Below are 18064 nucleotides of genomic sequence, written 5' to 3'. Positions count from 1 at the left end.
CTCCTTCATACCTCTTGCTAACTAGCCATGGTGTACTATGCCGAAGAGGATGAATACTATCAGGAGCTACCTGATGTACCCTATGAACAAATGGAAGAGAAATTAGTGGAGGCCCTGTGGAACCATGTGCATGACTCCATAAACCAAGCTCTCATTAAAGCCCTAAGACCTTTTACTCAACCTCTTATGAGATTTGGACATTGAGAATTGCGGGTAAGAATCCCTCCCAAGACTCAGACGGCCAGACATCTGATTTGGACTTTGCCCAGAGTGCCACATTAGGACCTGCCTCATCAGCTGAAATCCTTGCGCACATAGCGGCATCAGTCCTTAAAGATTGAGTATGGGCCCTTTATACTACTAGGCCCTTTTCTGTGCTCTTTACGCAAACGTCGGAGGCGCCCCTCTCTACCTCATCTCATTCTTCCGACTCTGATCAGGCACAACATGAACCCAATCCTTCAGGTAAGCATAAGCGTAAGCGTAAAATCCACCATCTAAATGAAGACGCTCAAGTCCAACGTACTTTATTTGACCAGGAGAATATTATACACCCACGTTACACTGAGTGGGTGCCATGCATGGAGGTAGAACACTATGTGCAAGACAGGTTGAGAAAAGGTTTTGACTGGGAAGTACGCAACACCATGCACTCAGAATGTGTTCACCCCTCTCTTAGGCAAGGTGGAATTAGATCCCACTATGGCAGCATTCATCAAAAGATTTGCTAAGGACCCTAAGAGAGCCTAGGCCATGCATGGAAAGGATGTCAGGACAATCTCTTGGATGTTTCTGGTCCTATTACGAAGATTCTGGAGCTCACTGTGCAGGCAAAATAATCCAGTTCCCAACTGGACCCTGAGACAGTGTTAGAAGGGGCTCAACAAGCCATATGTCGCTTGGGCAATGCCAACTGCGCTATGTCCACCAAGCATAGGAAGTCTTTCTTGATGTCCATCAACCCAAAGATAGCATAAATGGCTCTGACTGAGGGTGGCACTCTAACGGTCTTCTGTTTGAGGACAAATTTGTGAAAGATTTAAGGAAGTACGTAGCCAACTTCTCCGCGTTAGACAGGGCCCAGTCATCCATGAAAAAGATGTTCAGTGGAGGCCTTTTTGCCAGGGCTGGACGCTAAAGAGGCCGAGTGCCAGGCTTTGGATTCTACCAGGCTCAGGTGGATACCCCCAACGGGGTCGAGGTAACAACTACACCACGTCCTGATTCTACCCTACCCAGTCCCAGAGAGGCTGGGGTCGTGGCTTCAGACGTGGTAACTGAGGCAGTTTCAACACAGCAGATGGCACCCCATCAGGTGAGAGTAATCCTCTTTTCAGAGGTTGTTCTGGGGGGGAAGGATAACGTGGCATCTCCCAGCCTGGGAATGCATTTCTCAAGACCCATGGATCTTACAGATAGTTCGGGGGTACAGACTAGAGTTTTACTTCTTCCCACAACAGAGATCTCGTCCCTGTCCCTTTCATTTTTTTCCCAACTAGAGAGCAGTTTCATAGACAAAATAGGCCTGCTTCTTCACAAGCAAGTGATAACCAGGACAAGCCCACACCCCTCAGAGTATGTCAGCACAATCTTTTTGGTGCAGGAAAAAAGGTGGGGGCTCCCGCTTAGTTCTCAATCTGAAGACCTTGAACTCTTGGATAGTGTACCACCATTTCAAGATGGAGGGTTTTCATCTTCTAAGAGATCTCTTGCAAGAGGGCGACAGTCTGGTGCATCTGGATCTCAAAGACACTTTTCTAACAGTTCCCATTTGTGCCCCTCACCGTCAGTATCCTCAGTTCCGTTGGCAAGACCAATGGAAAACATTCACCGTCCTCTCATTTGGTCTTTTCTTCAACCCCTTGGTGTTTCACCAAGCTATTGCGGCCAGTAGTGCAGTTCTTCAGAGAAAGAGTCCGCCTCATTATGGATCTCAACGAAATTCTGATCATGGCTCAAAGCGAAGAGTCAGTCCTGATGAATCTGTCCTGGTCTATCCAGGTTCTACAAGATCTGGGTTTTCTGATAAATTCAGACAAATTGATCATGACTCTTCCTCAAACCATAGAATTCTTAGGCTTCCAAGAACATTCTATCAGAGTCCAACTTCTGTTACCACTGCTAGCAAAACGGAGCTCTATCAAGGAAGAGTTGAAGGGAGCCCTTGCCTCTCTGACTATATCACTAAAGACCCTTGCACAGCTGGTGGGTCTGTTAGCCTCCTCGTTCCAGGCGATTTTTCCAGGTCCTCTTTACTATCGGGTCTGTCAGCGTTTAAAGATCTTGCATCTTCACAAAGGGCTATCCTATTCATAACAGATACTGTTGTCGGACGAGGCCAGGACAGAGATAACCTGGTGGCTGTATCATATGGATGCATGGAACGGCAGGGCCATTTTCACATCCGCCCTGAAGATAGTGATAGAATCAGATGCCAGTCGATGGAACTGGGGTGCTCTGTGCCCATTGCGGACCAATGGAGAAGGGGGACCGGTGGAACTGGGTCTTCATATCAATTGCCTGGAGCTTCTAGCAGAGGCTTTTGCAATTCAATCTCTCTCCCCCTGCAAAGCGAGCTGTTGTATTTTGCTTTGCATAGACAACATCTCAGCAGTTCGGTACATACATCACCTAGGAGGGATCAGGTTGCGTGTTCTAGTGGAGATTGCCAAGGACTTTTGGCATTTTTGTCTCCAGCTCCCCATTTCGGTGATGGCGGAGTACATTCTGGGATGTTCCAACATAGTGTTGTACTAGAACTCTTGATTTTTGAGAGATATCAGTGATTGGAAACTCAATCCACAAGTGTTTCGCAGGCTGGAGCACCAGTGGGGTCAGTGTTCTATAGACCTCGTCGCAACTGATTCTCAGCTTACATGGTTTTTCAGTTGGAGACCGGATCCCCTAGAAGTGGGATTAGATGCCTTCCTTCAAATGTGGACGACGGGTCTTCTCTATGCCTTTCTCCCGTTCTCCATGATTCAAAGGGTACTCTCTCAGGTGAGGAGGCAGACAGCGGAAATTATCTTGGGGACACCTCTCTGGAAGGCTCAGTCATGGTTTCCGGTAGCAATGTCACTGTTGTGTGCTCTGCTGATTTGAATCCCATTCTGCCCATCTCTTCTGGATCCGGAGGGTCTTCCTCATCCATTGATAATAGCAGTTCAGTTGTCACTTGTGTCTTGGAGACTTTCCAGGGACATTGGAAAGTGGCAGGAGTTTTAGAGATCGCAATGTTTTGCTTATCACAGTCTTGGGCCCCCTCCACACACAAGCGCTATAAGGCTTCCCGGAGGAGATGGGTTTGTTGGTGTGGTGAGCAATGTGTTAATCCCTTGGGAGCAACCATTAGTGATTGTCCATTTTCTTTCCGAATTGGCATCCTAGGGTTTGACTTACAGAACCATTAATAATTTCAGGTCCGCTGTTTCTGCAGGTCACCCACATCTGAAGGGGAAACCAGTAGGTGAACATCCTTTGGTTTGTAAGCTCCTGCAGTGTATCCGAATGGTCAAACCCCAACAGCTCAAGTATTCTTCTTTATGGGATGTGGAAGTTGTGTTACGTTTTTTCAGAGCCTGGCCTTGTAATGAGGATCTTTTGTGCAAAAAGTTGTCAGCAAAACTCATCCCTCTCTGATATCATGCCGATGTGTTTCAGATGGACATGCTCTGGGCTTAGCATGTAGAGTATGTACTCCTTCAAGAATTTCTTTCACTGTTTCTAGACGTACAAAGACTGCATCTTCCTACCTAGTTTTCCCCATAGTCACAAATTATGTGTGGTGAAATGTTTGAAAGCTTATGAAGATTGTACTCTTGAGATTCATAGAGACTCCCAGGGACAATTGTTCATTTCTTTAGAAAGTCCCTTTGGTCCAGTTCCTGCGGCTACATTGGCCAGATGGGTCAAATCGTTGTTGGGGGAAGCTGGGATAGACATTTCTAAGATCCGTGCACATTCTGTTCGTGGAGCAATGGCATCTAAAGCTTTTGTACGTGGTTCTCGTCTAATGGACATATTGGCTGCGGCAGGCTGGTCTTTGGACTCTACTTTCAAGATATTTTATCGTAAACTTATCGTTGATGTGGTGTCTACGGTGCTGGATAAGCTTTAAACTAGCATAATCTAATGCCTCAGGTCCTGAAATAGAGTAAAACATTTTCTAACTGTCGCGTCAAGAATTTTCAGTTCTATTAAGGACACATAGGCGTGGATTATCCCACCTGTAAGGCGAATTTTGGTATATAACTCTGTTATTTCTAGATGATTATGTATATGCATAATGATATTATGATATTGTTTAACAAGCCCACCCCTTTGACTTCTATGGTCCGAATTGGTATTATTCGCATGCTTTCCCTTGTTCTTAGGGTCAGACAACAATGGTACATGAATGACCATGGGGAATCCAGGAAGGACAGCTTCGTGTTGACACCTCAAGGTCAGTTGGCGATTGAGGTTTAGAGTTCTCTGTTACAGAACTTCATTTGGATTCCAGTTTCATAGGCGTCAGGTTCATATGTTCTCAATTGTTTACAAAGAAAGATGAAGGACTGTGATTTCTGAGACATATATACATGGAGCAGACATATGATTGGATAACAGTATGGACTACTGAGGAACTTGGGAAAAGTAGTTTTGTGTTTAAATGTTTTTGCTGTATACTTCTCAGTAAAGAAAGAAAAACATAATTCTCGCCTAGAATAGAAAAATCTTAATGCAATAGCTAGAACATTTTTTATTCATTGCATGCCCATCCATAGGCCTGAGGAGCATCAGCACAGGCCCTCTGGCTTAAGAGTTTCTCTCTACGCAACATTAGCGATGAAGCTAAGACTGTCCTCTGATGCTCGGGGTGTGGAATTTCTATAGCCCGATGCCCAGGACATATTGTATGGGGTCAAGGACAACAGGTTTTCATGTTTATTTTATGGTTGTGACAAGAAGGCCAAATCCCATGCAGCACCAACCCTTTGACTGCCAGTTTACAGGGAAAGAAACTGGCTGCAGTTGAGGTAATATTTGTGTCCAAATGTTAATACTGTTCAAACTTGTATTTAAGGTTCATTAATGCAAAGTCTTTATTATTAGGGTGAGCGGTATAAATAAATGTTGTATTCCAGTGAAAAAAAGGTGTGCTCACTTTTGAAAGGTTTAACAATATGAGGCTACTTATAATGCTCCCAGAATGCTCTTTTATTGGATGCAAATGTTTGGAGAAGCTTGAAAGCAAGATTGGTGATTCTTTGCTTTCAAAATAAAATAGTCCGAAAAAAATGCAAGTAGGAAAATAATATTTTGCGAAATTACTGTGAAATTTTAAGTACTATGGTGGTCATTATGACCCTTGCGGTATTACAACCGCAGGGCCAAAACGACGGGCGCACCGCCAACAGGCTGGCGGTGCCTCCCGGCGTATTTTGACCGCGGCGGTAGCGCCGCGGTCGCACCGTCGGGGCCGGCGGTTTTCCGCCACAATGGCCCCGGCGGATGTAATCCGCCAGGGCAGCGCTGCTTGCAGGGCTGCCCAGGGGATTAAGAGTCCCCGACCGCCAGCCTTTTTCTGGCGGTCTGAACCGCCAGGAAAAGGCTGGCGGTATGGGGAGTCGTGGGGCCCCCTGACAGGGCCCCATGCGGCTTTTTACTGTCTGCTATGCAGACAGTGAAAAGCGCGATGGGTGCAACTGCACCCGTCGCATGGCCGCAACACCACCGGCTCCATTTGGAGCCGACTCCTATGTTGCGGCCGTGATCCCTGCTGGGCCTGCGGGCGGAAACCAGGTTTCCGCCCGCTGGCCCAGCGGGGATCTCCAAATGGCCGCGGCGGGGGGGTGGCCGCATTGGCGGCCGCATGGCGGTCAGATCTTGGCGGGCGGCTGATGCCGCCCGCCAAGGTCGTAATGACCCCCTATATCTTTAAAGCATCATTAAGTAAAATGTGTTGATGCGTGATAGGATTTTCAAAAAATTTCATAATGGAAAAATCAGTGTAACCATTTTCAACAATCTTATGGGAAACATGAAAATAAACAAGCACTGGCAAAGCCAAACGATCCGACCTTAGTTGTCAGCCTCTGGGTTTTGTCAATGAGTGTCTTGCCTTGACATTGCTTTTGTAACACTTTATTGTTGTGGGAGCTGCCAGGTCATCACCATTGTAACAAACATTGTCAAAAAGCAAAAAACAGATTCTCAAAAAGCACACAGTGCCACAGTAGTTCCTGGCACTGAAAAAAACTGTATGTGCCAATATGCTCCGTGTGGAAGAGCAGAATGCTATCGCTCACAATAAAGCCAGCCGATAGATAGATATAGAGGGAAAAATAATTTTAATAAAAACAAAATGTCTTGGTTAACCCTAGACCTGATAAGGGGTCCAATTCTTTAAAGGAGTCACAAAAGTACAACTATGATATAGGTCTTTGAATTAGTGGCTTTAATGAAACAATAATTTACAGAAGTAGGCCAGGAAATATTTCTCCTATAAAATATTTGTGAACAATATTTTAGCATGAGCAAATATGCATGTGTAGATTTGTTCATACAAAATGTATGATCGTTTACAAGTTCACTTTCCCTTCAACCACTTTTTCTCAGCCCTTGAAGAACTTCCAGTTCTGCCCTTGTCAAGAGTAAGTTTCCAAACTTTCTCAGTATGGGAAAAGATTAGAGATGAGGTGGTGAAAATCCTTAAAACATGCAAGTTAGTACGATTGCACAGACTCGAAGGCATTCCAGCCTGGAAAATATAGCTTACTGCTTCCTCCAGCCCCAGTATGTACATCTACGGAAAGGTGGCAAAATAAGGCAATTGCTATAGTAGTAATTGCTAGTTCTTAAGCCCTACTATAGTATTAGCCCTGGCATAATCAGAGAAGCTATTAGCAGAGCTCTTACCTAATGAGGTTGCTGCCATAATTTATCACCACACTACATGGCACAAATGGGACAAGTAGACTTTTTTATAGGACAAGTAGATTTGGATGTATGATGGAACTACGACTGCTATAAAACGGATGACTTTACAATGCAGCCACAACTAAACAGTACCACGGACGTTAGTACCACGCACACAACAACAACACATATAGATTAAAATGACTTAAAACACAACGCATGTTATTACCTCGCACACCATTACAATGCACGAATATATGCTGCATCTATGTATAACGTAATAAATATTTTCGAATCTTTTTTTGAAATCGGATATAAACAGTGCATTAATAATATAGATAGAATTAAATTACAACTTTTTATAAAACAAGAAAAGTACCAAAAATTTACCTTTGAACTTAAAGAGAGTAAGGACGCATTACCAAAAATGGAAGAAAAACTGTAAATCACTGTAAAATATGTACGAAAAATTAAGACGTTCAGTCCGTGTTTACGTGGACTAAATATTCCTATCAGTCCATTTTCTATTTCATTTACTTTACACAATTTCCCCTACCAAAATTGATGTCAAACGCACACTAGGTCAAACAATAATTAAATCACTTTCAAAATAAATGTATGTTTAGTCGGGTATTAAAGTTAAAAAAAATAAGGATTCAAACACATATATTTTAGTTTAATTTAAGAATCACTTTTGATAAAAACTATATAAAGTGTTGTCTACCATTTTGTGAGCAGTGGTGTACTGAAATTTCAAGTGAGCAGACACCACTGCAAGAACTCCGGGAAAACATCTTGAAAAATAGTAAAGCACTGCCACCTATTGGTTTTGGTAAGTTAAGTTCACGTCTGCAAACTTTTAAATAATTAATAATAATTTTAAAATGAAACGTTTAACATTATTTTTTTATTTTTTTCAGAGAATTTTCAAACTCAAAGGCAGTATTACAAATATAAAGAAATACTGTTCATATAAAACGCAGGTAAAAGTACAATATCATAAACCGTGAGAAAATATAGAAAAATATTACTATTAATGAAAAAAGATTTAATAAAACAGTATAGTAAAAATATTTTGATATGTTTTTTAATATTGAATGCAGAAGTTGAAATAAAATAGTATAATTACAAAAAAGACATGAAAAAAATATTCAGAAAGTAATGATTCAGACTGAAGCAACAAAATCCACTGTTATAAGTTTCTATAGTACTTATATTAGGTAAGGTGAAACAGAGTAACAAATTTGAAGACATTATACCTAGTGTAACGTATTCTTACCTTAGTGAAGTTCTTGGAGTAAGGTTAAAATTACTATAATTACTGTATACATTACTTGGTTCAGAACAGGTGCAGGATAGTGACTAGACATAGAAGGTTAGTATTCCAACTCCACTGGGTACTTACCTCAGGGCAGTCGCTGGACAGTGAGTAGAGGGAAAAATTACTATTCTAACTCCACTGGGTACTTACATCAGGGCAGGCACTGGAGAGTGAGTAGAGTGAAAAATAACTATTCTAACTCCACCGGGTACTTACCTAAGGGGAGGCGCTGGACAGTGAGTAGGGGGAAAAATTACTATTCTAACTCCACCGGGTACTTATCTCCGGACAGGCGCTGGATAGTGAGTGGGGGCAAAATTACTATACTAACTCCACCAGGTACTTACCTCAGGGGAGGCGCTGGACAGTGAGTAGGGGGACAATTTACTATTCTAACTCCACCAGGTACTTACCTCAGTGCTGGCGCTAGACACTAAGTAGGGAAAAAAATTACTATTGTAACTCCACTGGGTACTTACCTCATGGCAGGTACTGGTCAGTGAGTGAGGGCAAAATTACTATTCTAACTCCACCGGGTACTTACCTCAGGGCAGGTACTGGACAGTAAGTAGTGGGAAAAATTACTGTTCTAACTCCACCGGGTACTTAACTCAGGGCCAGCGCTGGACAGTGAGTAGGGGGAAAAAATTACTATTGTAACTCCGCCGGGTACTTACCTCATGGCAGGTAAGACAGTGACTCGGGGCAAAATTACTATTCTAAACAACTGGGTACTTACCTAAGGGCAGGTGATGGACAGAGACCAGGGCCAAAATTACTATTCTAACTCCACTGGGTACCTAACTCTGAGCAGGCGCTGGACAGTGAGTAAGGGGAAAAAACTATTGTAACTCCACTGAGTACTTACCTCATGGCAGGTGCTGGACAGTGAGTGGAGGCAAAGTTACTATTCTAACTCCACCAAGTACTTACCTCAGGGCAGGCACTGGACAGTAAGTAGGGGGAAAAATTACTATTGTAACTCCACCGGGTACTTACCTCAGGGCAAGTGATGGACAGTGAGTAGGGGGCAACATTACTATTGTAGCTCCACGGAGTACTTACCTCAGAGCAGGTGCTGGACAGTGAGTGGGGGCAAAATTACTATTTTAACTCTACCAGGTACTTACCTCGGGGCAGGTGCTGGACAGTGACGGGTGAAAAATTACAAATCATAATGAAGTAAATGCTAACCCTAGTGCTACAATGAGCAGTGGCTATAGATAAAGATAATATAGATAGTGCACTGTGTAAAAAAAAAAAAACAAGATACTTGTACCCCAAATAATTATTTTTTACAAACTACAGTTATATAGGTAACTGAGTTACATTCATATTCGAGAAGTTGTTAAGCTGGGCCAACTAGAAAATACAGAAGAAAAATATCTATAACTTTGAAGAAAAGGAAGAAAGCTAGAAAAGGTAAACACTTTGAAAACCATATTTATCTGGAAAAAAACTGTTTTTTCACCAACAAGATACCTACAGAATCAAATTAAAATAAATTTCATTTGAAGGGAGAAACATAAATGTATTAAGATATTCTGTAAACAGTGGTTCCCAACCTTTTGATTCCTATGGACCCCCACTTTATCATTACATGAACAAAAGAACAATCATTGAATCTTTATTGGAATCTGGGGACCCCCACTAAGTCATTTCTGAAAACTGGGGACCTAACATGTTAATATAATTTACTTTTTTAAGCAGTCTTGGAGCCCCTGAGAATGCTTCACAGACACCTAAGGGTCCCTGAACTACAGCTTGGGAAACACAGGTGTAGAAGATTAAGAAGTAATAAAGGACATTTTTACTGTTTAGTAGCATATATGTCAGATACTTATTTGAAATTATTTCTTCTCTTGTACTGTAGAAGTATAAATAACAAAGAAGAATAAAAACAACTAAATCAAGCTGCAATAAACTGAAAAATATCTAGTATAGAACCTACAGGTAAAAATGATACTTTTTAAATGTTTACCTTACAGGTGAAAAGAATAAAACTGTTAAAGGATTTTTTTTAAAAATTTCATAAGGAAAACCTGCCTTGTTCACCGAAAGAAAAAATAGACCATTTCAAACATGTGAGTCTTAAGACCACTGGCTTACTGGTGGTGGACAGGACTGCTGCTGCTTTAAACGTTTGACAGTCACATAAAGACCATGGTTGTCAAAATGTCAGTGTTTCAATTTGTCACCTGGGATTGCTAAACCAAATGGACTGATAGTGGTATAGATCATAATCCACTAGGAAAGCATGGCATGTAATGCACACCAATGGATTATGACTTTGTTTACAGCAAAGCTTTTTCAGACATTTTCAGTAGTACTACAGGTACAGAGGATCATGAGGCAACCCTTGAACTACCCATGAACTGGACATGGGTAGTGGAATGGTCAGGCTCTCCAGCACCATTTTGATGTTCATTATCTATTGTGTAGACAATGAACATAATTAAAGTACTGATGCCCCCTCCTGTTGATAACACTCACTGTCTCAATTATAGATTAGGGACAATGCTATCAACTGTTTCCCAGTAAGGTAGTGGGCAGAAAGCAAAGATTCTGCTTGGCAGCCTGACAAAAAACACTAATAAGAGCTGACAAGTGTTCTGAAGAAATATGGTGGCCACCTGTGAGCAGTTTAATGGATGTGATTTCTTATATATCATCAAACATAAAATTTGCCCTATAGTGGATTAGGATAAAAATTAAATGAAAACATAGGAAATATTAAGTTGTAAAATTAAAAATGTAATCATAACCTTGAAATGTTTTATATTTGCAATGAATGTAAACAGTGCACATTAGCGAAAAAGGTAAACTGGAAAATGAATTGATGTAATTATTTTTTCACCAAAACAGTAGTAAATAAAAGCAGAAGAAAATGAAAAAGTTTCTTAAACTATAATATATATTTTTTTCTATTTCTTTTTACTTCTACACAGCTGCAAATGCAAGTGACTGCAGTCGTCGTGCTAATTATATAAGATCAAGACATGGTAATAGACTTCTGAAATATAGAGAATATATTTACTGACAAGAAAGGTTGACTGAGCCCAGGAGTCATTGGGGGTGTGTTGAATACTATTCTACTCATTGCAAAGGCAGAGCGGTTACTCTGGGTGACATAGAGAGTTCAACAGAGCACAACCACTCAGCCTCTGCAATGGATATAGAAGTTAGGGAACATTTAGAACAAATAAAGTATTTGGCATGCACCTCCAACCTATGTGAAATTGCTCAAAATATCCCTATGCATGTTACAACTAAAATACCTTCAATCCCTAACCTAAGGCGCATGATACAACAAAACAGGCAAGTAATCCTCATGCAATAACACCAAAAACGTTCTCTGATATTAACATTCCTCCTGAATTTAGTATTACATATACTAACGAACCTTTTCTTATGTATGATAATCAAGACCCTCTAAAAAGTACACTAATATTCTCTTCAATACATAATTTGGCCTCCCTTGAAAATACAGAAATTTGGATGATGGGTGGGACCTTTAAATCTACACCCCACCCATTCATTCACATTTATACCATTCATGGAAATATTAATAACTCCACTGTGCCATTATTATATTTATTTTGTCGAGAATGAAGAAAGATTGTCACCTATTTTAAATTACTTTGAAGAAACCTGGATTGGGAATCTAAGCCAGTCGGGTCGCAGGAGGAAGCCAAGCTTTCCTAAAGAGTGGTGGAACTGCTACTCCACTTGCTTAGAAGGGAGCGCAAAAACAAATAATGCTGTTGAGGGATGGCATAACTCTTTTAATAAATCTATAGGTAAGTCACCCTAACTGCTATCATTTTTTGGAAATTTTTAAAAAGAACAAAGTTTCCATGAAATGATATTGGCACAGTCATTTTCTAGTGCTCTGAACCCACGTGTTTAAAAAAAAAAAAGAAATGAGTGAAAAGCTATTGGTAAAACTACAACTATTTCCACTAATGGGCACTTCAGAGTACCTAGAAAATATTTCTTACATATTACACTATTAACTTGACATAGAAAATTACTTGCCTGTTTTAAAGCAAAAACCACATTTACAATTGGTAATTCTAACTAAATATTTGTTTTAAAAATGTAAACAAATATTCCTATCAGAAGATGTCTTCATAGTTCGAGTCATGAATTTTTACTGTGCAGCACCAACTGACATAAGTCATAACAGACCCTCATCTGAAAAATTAAAAATAAATTAAACATTCCACCCAACAAAAGTATAACTGTACATAAGAAAACAAAAAGAGAAAAAATATATATATTTTAACAATGCAGCATGCTAAGTGTAGCAAAAAAAGTGGAATAAATGTTTCACTGTTACGTTTTTTGGAAAAAAATTGTATCGCTACCAATAAAGAAAATGATGTTTAAAACAATATGTTCCCCAAATATATATATTTAGAATAAAAACTCCATCTGAAATTGTAAATCATTAGCTTAACTAAATAAAACACTTTATTTTCCATAAAAAAAAAGCAAATGTTTCACAAAAACAACAGTTCACTACATAGAAACGTTTTATTTTGAAAAAGAAAAATACCTTTTACTGTATGTTTTTATACTAACAAGGCCCTCCTGTGTAGCGTTATGAAGAGGAACGTGCTTAGGGATTAAAATGTGAGTACAGATAAAGTAATAACATGAAAAAACGATAATATATTGTTTAACCCCCCTCCCACCTTTCGTTGCAATAAAAATATGCACTATATAGTAGAAAACAATGTTTAAAGGTTGCTTACCTGATCGGAGCTCTATTTCCCTGCCTAGCACAACCGGAACCTCCATCAACTTTGGAAACAGACGCAGAGCGACGCGCTGCAAAGGAAATAGTAAAAACAAAAAATGGTCTATTTTATCCATTGTTTAAAATGGAAGTGAATACAAAATACTTTTCAAATGTGTTTAAAATAGTTCTAATAGTTTTAAAATGAAATAAAAATGTTTTAAAGAAAATACACTTGCTTATTTTCTTACATATATTTTAATGAAATGTGAATAACTTTTTCAATGTCATTAAAATGTGTTATTTATTTTCTTCAATAACTTGCTTTGGAAAAAAATAACAAAAATATAAAACTAGTTGATTTTTTTGAATTAAAAATGCAAATATTTTTTGAATGATTTAACTATATTTAAAAAATATATATTCATGCATTATGAATTAATTAAACATAAGGTAAGTGAAAACAAAACATTAGTATTTAAAACAATTAATGCATTCTGCAGACCACTAATCTTGCTAACATATTTAATAAAAAGTATGCTGCACACTATAACAGCACTATCTGTGTACAATATTTTAAATATCGTCTGACAATTATTTACACATGCATATCTTTTAAATATATTGAAATATTTAAAGAAAATAAAAATAAAAATACCCAGGCATTACATTTGTATACTTGAGTATTTAAACACTACCCACCCATAACCCCTAAATCCCTTGGAACCTGCCCCTAAAGGTAAGCGTTACATTTAACAATTATATATATATATATGTCTCTTTTGATATAAAATAAAATTAAAAATGATAGATAAATACTCAAAAAAATATATAAACATATACAAATATGTACAAATGTTAACATAAATATTATTACTCAGGTATGAAAGTTTAAAACCTGAGTACTTATACACCCTCCCACCAATTACCCCTAAATCCCTTAAATCCCGACCCTAAAAGGTATGTGCAATATATAATTACTCGGATGTATGATGGAACAATGAATGCGCTTACAACGCATGTCTTTACAACGCATGTCTTTACAACGACTGCGTCTTTACCACGCCTGCCTTTACAACGAATTTAGTCGTAGAAGCGGGTTTGGCAAAGTAACATGCATGGCAAATTCTTCCCTGCCCTGCCCCCTAAACCTGACATCATACTCCACCTGCCCAAGCCCTTGAAACTGCCCCTTCCAACACCTGCCCAGAGCCCTAAGCCCCCGGCCTACCCTGCTCGGTCCTAAAACATATCCCAAACTTTCCTAAAAACTACCGCGACCCCCTACCCTGCCCTGAACTCTAAAACCTACCCTGGCCCAAAAACGGCCCCACCTGTTCTTACAACTATTCTGACCCCGCCGTAAGCTGTAATACCTACCCTGGCCCAAAAACTACCCTTCTCTGCCCTAAAAACTACTCCCAACCTCACCTTGAAACCTAAAACCTACCAGCCCTGTCCTAAAAACTACCCGACCCCCTGCCCTAAACCCTAAAACCTAACTGCCCTGTCCTAAAAACTACATCTCCCCCAACCCTAAAAGCTACCCTGTCCTAAAACCTGTCCTGTCCTAAAAACTACCCGGCCCGCCGCTCCAGCCCTAAAACCTACCCTGTCCTAAAAACTACCCCACCCTTTCTTAAAAACTACCCGAGCCCCCATCCAGAACCCTAAAACCCACCCTGCCCTGTCCTAAAAACTACCCCAACGCCCTGCCTTCACCCTAAACCCTAAAAGCTACCTTGCCCTATCCCAAAACCTACCCCGCCCTCTCCTTAAAACTACCTGACCCCCCTACACTAAAACATACACTGTCCTGTCCACCCCAACCCCTGCCCCTGCCCCTGCCCCACCCTAAGCCCTAAAACCTACCCTGCTCTGTCCTAAAAACTACCCTACCCTGTCCTAAAAACTACCCCACCCTGTCCTAAAAACTACTACAATCCCCGCCTTCACCCTAAAACCTACGCTTCCCCTGTCCTAAAACTAAACCTGCTCTGTTCTAAAAACTACCCGACCCCGCTCTAAACCCTAAAACCCCCCTATCCTAAAAACTACCCAGACCCCTGCCTTCACCCTAAAAACTACCCTACTCCTGTCCTAAAACCTACCCCATGCTGTCCTAAAACCTAACCTGACCCCCCCACCCTAAACCAAAAAACCTATCCCCATCCTGTCCTTAAAAACTACCCGACCCCCTGCCCTAAACTCTAACACCTACACTGTCCTGTCCTAAAAACTACCCTGACCCCCACCCCACTCTAAAACCTACCCTGCCCTGTTCTAAAACCTACCCCACCTAGTCCTAAAAACTGCCCCATCCCACCACCCGCCCTAAACCCTTAAACCTACCCTGCCCTGAAACCTACCAAGATCCCCCACCCTGTCCTAAAAACTATTACAACCCTCCCTCTCCAACCCAGGCCCCACTTACCTCTCTCATCTGGTCGCTGCACCTTCCTGCTTGTTTCCTTCGTTCTGCCGACTGCTCACTCTACCGTTACCACACATATGCATTGTAAACACATGCGTAGTAAAAGCATATGCGTGGTAACGGCAGCGTGGTCAATGCATATCGTTGCATTGACCGTGTTATTAATGCTGTTTCCCTAATTAATATGCTTTTAACCCAATAAATACATTAAAAAAATCTCCTACAGGTGAATGCTCAAGTAATAATTTTTAAAAATAAAGTATTATCATACATACACATCCATTACCCCTAATCTCTCAAATCCTCTCTCTATATATATATTTATATATAAAGATAGACATATGTAAAAAAAATTACGTAAAAATTATTACTCGGGTATCAAAGTTTAATACCCGAGTACGCATATACTTCCCCACCCTTACCCCTAAAACCCTTACATCCCGATCCTAAAGGTATGTGCAACATATAATAACTAGTTTATTTTTTCTTTTAACTTAATAAATAAATAAAAAATAGTATCCTTCAGCATAATACTCCAGTAATTCCTTTTAATACTACAGTATTATCATACTTACATAAATAAATAAAAATATACATATACAAATGTATGTATATAACATTTAAAATTTTAATACCAAGGTATTAGAATAAAAATCTGAAATACTAGAGCATTAACAAGCCTCCCCAAATATAGCCACCATATCCTCTAAATCAAAACCCAAAATCATAACTATTTTATTCTTCTTAAATAAATATTAACATATACACACACATATATATATATATATATATATATATACACATAGTAAACATACAAATAGATATATATAAAAAAAATATACACACACATATATATAACATATCAATAAATAACCAACTTACCTTCCTTTTCAAACTCGTAAATCGTTGTAAAGGCTTCCATTGTAACCGGATGAGTTATTAAAACATAAGTTGTAAAAGCATCTCGTTAAAACGGCATGCGTGGAAAAAAAAAGTTGCAATAGCGTGCGTGCTATTACAACGTGTTCTAACCTACCTGCGTTTTCATGCCTTTCGTTGTAAAGGCACACACTTTGTTTTGGCTTAGCTAAAACAGTCTTGCGTTAGCAAGACTACGTTGTAAATGATGTTTCCCGTAGATTTAAGAAGCACCCAGTGCCATGGACAAGTAGATATTTTACTAAATTACACACCCCTGGCCTACCCCGTGTAACGCCAACTGGCCCGCTGGCCTGCCTTATGAAAATCGCCCTGCCAGCATGCAGCCCGCACATCTTTGGCCCTGCTGTATGGCGCCGGCACACAAACCAACCCTCCGCGACCTGCTCTGGCTAAGACACCTACCGTGAGCTGTGGCCGGCGAGCCTTCCTGATCCAAGCACCTCATCAAGCTCTCCTGCCCATGAGGAGACCCCTTGCGGAGCAGTGACGCGCCCCGCCTATCAACTGTAGGCAGCCCAAACAGTAAGCCTCCAGCAGGCTTTGTGCCCCACCTCCTGGCACCCAATGGCAGTGGGCCCCCAGAGCAACTGAGACAAATAAGGGCACAACATCAGTACTCGCTAGCCTCAATATTTCCAAGGTGCTAAGGAAGGAATAACAGGAAAAAAAAGGATGATGTCCCAGTAGAAAATCACAAAGGGAAAAGAAAAGTAATAATAATTACAAGAAGGGACTAGCAAAATAACTCACCAAAGTACACCTGCAGGAGGCAGTTTTGGCACTCGCAAACGACATTACACAAGGCACAACTGTCACCCAGCCACAGCAAGTCTACATCACTGAAAGAACATGAACTGCCTCACAGGGCGCGCACTGAGACCAGCTATGATGGACAATGCAAATGCAGCCCCACCTCAAGCACAACTGCAAAGACGATTCCCACCTAAACATGTGGGAGTACTGAACCATTTAGCGGACTATCAGACTTTGCAACAGTGTCACCTCGATGGAAGACATGGGTGAGGAGACTGGATAATTACTTGATATACATCCGTGAGAACGATGAGGGAGTTAAGCGCTCACTCCTACTCAGCTATGCAGGAGATATGATTTACAAACTGTTTAAACCCCTATCCAACAAAGGCGCAGCAGACTACTTCGCAGCAGTAGGAGCTCTCAATGCACACTTTGATCTGCAGTTAAACCCAGACTTTGAAAGCTTTAAGCTCAGGCAAGCCCGACAAAGGGAAGGGGAGTCAACAGACATGTTCTATGCACATCTGCAAGAATTAGCCAGTGTAGGAAAGTGCCCCCTTTTGACATGGTCATTCCCACTTTTTGCCTGATATTTGATGCAAATTTGACTGAAAGTGCACTGGTTCGAGGTCCCTAGTGCCAGATCTGTTTCCCTAAAACTTTGCAATTCTCCAATTGGCACAGTGGTGTAACAAAACTTGGGAGGGGGGCGCTGCAGTGTACACGTAGGGGGCCCCTGTCCCTGGCCCACCACCTACCTCTTTTGCTGAGGGAGCCCCCTGGAGGTTGGGGGGCTTATATTATGCCAGTGAGTTGACAATGCTTTTGGCACCCCTATAAGTCCCTAGTAAAAGGTACCCCTGGTACCTAGGGCGTGGGAAACAAAAAGGGTCCCCAAGGTTGCAGCATGTATTGTGCCACCCTTAGTGTTCCCTCACCTAGCATATGCAGACTGCCATTACAGGCT

General features: G+C 40.8%; 1 long non-coding RNA gene across 1 annotated transcript in view; it reads left to right on the top strand.

Annotated features, from left to right (window-relative positions):
* Positions 1–13124, top strand: part of LOC138282971 (uncharacterized) — a 96668-nt gene extending 83544 nt beyond the window's left edge. Inside the window, exons 3-4 of the long non-coding RNA XR_011201027.1 lie at positions 11170–11223; positions 13010–13124. This is a non-coding gene — a long non-coding RNA (uncharacterized lncRNA). The remainder of the gene's footprint in view (positions 1–11169; positions 11224–13009) is intronic.
* Positions 13125–18064: the final 4940 nt, after the last annotated feature.

This window comes from Pleurodeles waltl, chromosome 1_1, assembly GCF_031143425.1.
Source record: "Pleurodeles waltl isolate 20211129_DDA chromosome 1_1, aPleWal1.hap1.20221129, whole genome shotgun sequence".
NCBI classification, from domain to species: domain Eukaryota; kingdom Metazoa; phylum Chordata; class Amphibia; order Caudata; family Salamandridae; genus Pleurodeles; species Pleurodeles waltl.
The sequence above is the reverse complement of the archived record's forward strand: the minus strand, read 5'-3'. Positions and strand labels throughout refer to the sequence as shown.